The sequence below is a fragment of the Nicotiana tabacum genome, chromosome 5 (assembly GCF_000715075.1).
Source record: "Nicotiana tabacum cultivar K326 chromosome 5, ASM71507v2, whole genome shotgun sequence".
Classification (NCBI taxonomy): domain Eukaryota; kingdom Viridiplantae; phylum Streptophyta; class Magnoliopsida; order Solanales; family Solanaceae; genus Nicotiana; species Nicotiana tabacum.
Window position 1 is genome coordinate 47545929 of NC_134084.1, and position 5761 is coordinate 47551689.

A 5761-nucleotide genomic window follows, 5' to 3' on the forward strand; every position below is an offset into this window, starting at 1 on the left:
TTGACGAGCAGATGCCAATGCTTTTTGCTGGGTTTGTTTCATATCTTTTTTACTCCAAAAATCTTGGCAGAAATTATGAATCCAAAATTCACACTAAATCTAAAGAATCCAAATCTTAATTTCTACAGAGACTATCTAAAAATTAAGAAGAGAGAATGATAGAAAGCAAAAAAATTGTAAGATATTCAGATGCCTCAAACTTTTCTTCATGGGATGGTGGGGGGGGGGGGGGGCAACATGTAAGGAAGAGAGGGAAAAATGGGAACTAGGTTTAGGTTTTGGTGGAAAGCCAAAAATATCCATCTCATTTATTCATTGGTGGTATTGTATTAGGGTTTTTTTAAGGAAAGCAAATATGTACTGCTATAACTGTGTAATATATTAGCAAAACCCATATATATATATATATATATAGTTGACATTCTTCTTAATATATGATTGAAGGGTTATTAACATAGTAGTTATATACAAAAGAAGCAGTACAAAAAATGAGAGATTTTACGGCGGCTGTGAACCGCCACAATTGGAAACATAGAATGGCGTTTTTAGACACGCCACATTAAGCTTTTAAATTACGGCGGTTGATGTCGATTGCGGTGGTTTTAAACCGCCGTTATGTTTGATTATTATTTTTTTAACATATTTTCATCAACTTGTTCAGACCAAAAAATTTCTCTCAACAAATTTTTAGACTCCCTCCGCCGCTCTGACCAAAAATTAGAACTCCTTCACTCCTCCCAAATAAACCTTAGTCTTGCAATTTCCTCTCTCCCTCTCCCTTTTATCGATATGGCGCAGATCGTCGGTCGCCGTAGCTTGCGACTCCCTCGTCTCACCAAGGATCTCGATTGGAAAACGCCGCTAGTCTCCAATAAAGTTTCGGAGGAGTTCAGCAACCTCCATCTCCAAACAAATTTCAGCGAGGTCCTTTCAATTTTTCTCTCATTTTCGCTATTTAATTATTGGTTATTCGTTAATGCAGATTGTAGATCAGGATTTCATTTGTTCTGTCTATGTAATTATTGAATCTATGCTTAGCTTATTTATTCATGTAGATATAGGGTTTCATTTGCTATGTCTATGTAGTTTTCGGATCTGTGCTTAGCTTGCTTTTTGCTACTTTTTTTGGGTGAAATTATTTTGTGAAATTAATTTATACATAATTGTTTTTCTACGTTCGAATGTTATGAAATAGTCTATTCATATCTACAAATGACTACATAATCAACTTTCATGAATTTAACTAAGTTTCTTTCTATCCATGAAACTACTGAATTTAACAAATATCCAATGTTTAATCCGATGATTTCTTCTATTGTTGCTTGCGATTCTCTCTATAGTTGTAATTTGCGATTATGTTTATTATTATTATTATTATTATTATTATTATTATTATTATTATTATTATTATTATTATTATTATTATTATTATTAATTATATTAATTTCTTATAGTTGTATTGATAGGGTCATCTAATTTTTTTACGTCTTCTATATTAAGAAACCTCTCATGTTTGAATTTATAGGATCCTTTAGGATTTGTGTATATTTCTCTTTTCACTCACTCTTGTCATTTTCTCTTTCTGAAGTGAATTGGAAAGGGATTTTGACGAAGCTATCAATTTTGTGGATGAAGGAAAAGGGAAGGCTGGCGGATTGGAGAATTGGGGGCGTGAATTGTTGATGCAGTTATTTGGTTGTGATGGCAGGGAAACTTGCCTTGTACCTCAACCAATGGCATTGAAAGTATCTGCTCGCGTGGTATTTAATTTACTCTACATAAGATAAGCTATTGGAAGTTATAATAAGCTATATATTCATTCCTGTATTTCTGTTCATGCTTGTTGAATTTGCTTAAATGAACTAGTTAGTGTGTTGCTAATGCTTCTATTTGATGAGTAAGCTTTCACCTAAACAGTTCGAATGATAGAATGCATGTCTTATAGGATTACTGCATGTACTTGGGTAGTTGAGGGAAGAGAACCGTATATGTTATCCAGAGAAATGCTGCTAAAAATGGGGAAGATGAATCGCAATTTCATGTGTTGTTGTGCTAATATCAGGAATTTCTTATATGTCATTAGATTCATTGACTTTGTTGTATGATAACTTACTTTTCTGATAGCTTTCGTTGAAATTTTCTGGATGAAATAAAGAGTAATATAGCAGGCAACATAGATAGATCATGATACTTAACACATTAAGTATCAGATGAAAATTATACAAGACTCGGACACAAAGTTATTCAATGAAAAGTAAAGGGCAGACCTTAAAAGTACTTTCAGTGTGTAATTTAATTGCTAGTTATACAACATGAATGAAAGCTCGTATTATAAGTGATCTTGTGGACAATAATTCTTTTGTGCAAGGAATACATGGCAAGGACCCGGGAGCATGATCCGGGAGGAGGCTATGGAGCAGTACATTAAGCTAATCTCAGAAAATGTTCCAAGATGGAATAAGGTTGTAACTTCTTTTCGCAATCTTTAATTGCTAGTTAACCTCATTTTCATGCTTGTTAAAAGATTATCTCAAAAGAAATGATAAAACTTTGTGACTCTGAAACTTGTCTTGAATAACAAAAGTTTAGAATGCTCATCTTTTAGTAGTTTTGATATAATAATATAGCAACGAATAGTGAAGTCTGAAGTCAATGTGTTTTAAGTGCAAAACATCCCAATTTCTCGAGTAGCTTAATTTTGGCTAACGAATGGCAGAGAACATTCGGTTACCCATACATAATGTTGATAAAGAAATTAATGGCTAGCTTGCCAGATATTACATGTTTTATAACCTTTTCTTTATGTTACTTATAGGATAAAGCTAAATGAATGTACTCACAATGAGGGCTTAAACCAATTTGTGCTTCAAGAAGTTGAGATTCTTGCAGTTCATAATACAACTTGGTTCTTCCTAATCTTTCCTAATTGGATTATTCATCTACTATGCATGTGATATTGTCTCCACTGAGTAAAAAAGGAATGTATATTACATTAAATAATGATTGAGTTATTTCAATGGTTTCTTTAGACGCCAGTAATTTTGATTAGTTGTTGCTTATTATTTCATTTTATTTTGTAGGCACATATATCAGAACTATGCCACATCGCATAGCATCCCAAAAAGGATGTAACATACTATTAGTCGGCATTATTTCTAGGATTTATTGTAGATATTTCCCTTATTATAGTAAATGGATGTAAAATACTGTTGTCAAAATTCTAATACATTTTATGGTGTATTTTGAAGTGCTTATATTTTTATATACGCTGAATGATTTGCTTATTTAATATTTCTTTTATGTTTGTGTTGAAATAATTGTAAACCAATGAACAAGCTTTGATACTTTAGGCTGGGTGTCAAAGTAGAATGAAAAAAATATAAAATAACTATAGCAAGAAATAGAAGAGATTATGGCGGTTTAGAACTGCCATTTTTAGACAATGTTAATGTGATGTCAGCATACCATTCTGACGGTTCTAAACCGCCGTGAGAATCAAAGCAGAACTGCCATTTTATCACTTGTACAATTATGGCGATTTTCAAACAACCGCCGTTATAACTTTGTGGCGTTTCCGAAAACCGTTGTTAGTGCTTGTAGTGGCTGTTTAAAACTGCCATAATATGCATAATTAACCTCCATAAATACATAATTTTTTTGTAGTGAAGGGAAGAAAATAAGATGTAGCACAATAGTAGTTGCATTATTAGTACAACCATATTTGAATAAAGATAGTAGCCATAGTATTGGCTTCTCGATCTAAAATATTGAAAGCTTGTCAAATCTCATAAAAGTTCAGTAAGTCATCGGAGTGATTCTTTTTTTTTAGCAGGAAAAGGTACTTATATTAAAACATAGGTAGGGCTAATGCCCGTTAACATTGTCATTAGTACATATACCATCATAAGCTAATGTTATGCCTTGTATGGCACTATCATTTCTTAAAGCAGCCATACGACCACATTGGTCTCTAGAACAGTTTCTAGCATATATATATTCAACCTGATCTTTGTCATATACATCTACAACAAATTCAGGTGGCAAAACAAAAGTATATAATTTATTGTAGCTACGTTGCATTAATGCTGCTTTTGCCAAAAGATGAGCTACTATATTCCCTGCGCGGAAGCTATGCTTCAATATGATTGTCCCCCGCCTGGATGCCTCTTCCATTAACCACATGCATTTATAAATTAAGTTATTGTAAGTTGGATAATCTTCGTGAAGGAAACGTGTGACCTCAGCGGCATCAGTTTCTACTTCAACTGGGAATGTGTGTTCCCTAATAATTAGTTGAAGTGCATGTCGAAAAGCTTGGAGTTCTGTTTGTATTGGTGATGTTGCTTGAATTTTCTTGTAGAATCATGTCTGTCATTTCCCTTTGTAGTCACGAACTACTCCATTGATACCTCCTTCCAGGTAGTTGCTTTTGAATGCACCATCGATATTAACCTTATATCAACCTTTTGGTGGCGGCTTCCATTTTATATCAACCTTTATGATTTTATTGTAAGTATTGATCGTGCATGTGAGAAGAGTGTATTCCAGTGATTGATCAATAACCTTTTTAACATTAATGTGAGAGTTGGTATTGTTGTGGTTGTTATGGTTTCTGTTGTTCCAAATGGCCCAAAGAGCAAATGGTAGTGTATCTTTCCAAGTTACATAATTATAAGTTTTATTAGGGGTTGTATCCCGTAATAACTCCAACCAATTATTAATCTGCCCCTTACTGGTAGTTGACACTCCTAGGGTTTGCCAGAAAGCCTGAGCTATGTTACATTCCCAGAAGATGTGGTATATATATTCAATGTTATCCTTACATATTGGGCAAGTCGGATTTATATTGATACCAATTTTAGCAAAGTAGCCTCTTGTTGGATGTTTTTTATGGTAGAGTTTCCAAATGAAAAACTTGATCTTGTTAGGACAGTTTAGTTCCCAGATCCACTTAAAGGTTAGTATATGGGGTGTTTGCTCATCAATTAGGTTATAGGAAGAGGCAGTTGAGAATATACCACTAGGGTTAAGACTCCAAATGAGATTGTTTGGGTGATTGACTTGGCATTTTGGATTTAAAGCATTAATACTGTTTGTGACTATTTGAGGGAGGTCAAAAGATATTTTTTCTGAATCCCAGGTCAAAAGATATTTTTTCTAAATCCCAACCCTTATTATCCCAAATATCTTTAATGGTTAACCTATCCTCAATTTGATTTAACGGTCCTGAAATAATATTACGTAGTCTTTGAATGTTTGGGATCCAGTTTGAGTCCCAAATATTCATATGGTAATGTTTATCAATTGGACACCTAATGCCCTTATTGCAAATAGTCCAACCCTTAAGGAGGTTTTCCCAAGTATTTGAGGAGCCATTTATTCTCTTACTCTTCCCATAAACGCTAATAAGAGTTTTAGGCCATAAGAAATTTGTATTAGTAAGGATCCTCCATGCCAAGCTTGTTAAGAGGGCCAAGTTTTTAGATTTTGCTTTCTTGATGCCCAAACCACCATTAGACTTTGTGTTGGTAACCGTACTCCATCCAACAGGTGGATTTTTTTCTTTTCCCTCGTAGTCCCCCAAAGGAAGTCTCTCTGAATTTTGTCTATTTCTTGAAGTGTTTTGGTGGGAAGAAGACTTATTTGCATTAGGTGGTTTGGTAGCGTATTTAAAGTAGAAGTTATTAGTGTGCATCTCCCTACCATGCTTAGCCACCGTGCATTCCAATTGTTTAGTCTAGCACGCATTTTGTCAAGTAAT

The 5761-nt window shown here is 34.0% G+C and overlaps 1 long non-coding RNA gene across 1 annotated transcript; it reads left to right on the top strand.

Moving 5' to 3' along the window:
* Positions 1–252: 252 nt before the first annotated feature.
* Positions 253–3289, top strand: LOC107805732 (uncharacterized). Its single transcript, XR_001652483.2, has 4 exons — positions 253–924; positions 1589–1760; positions 2369–2462; positions 3081–3289. It is a non-coding gene; the product is annotated as an uncharacterized LOC107805732 (long non-coding RNA).
* Positions 3290–5761: the final 2472 nt, after the last annotated feature.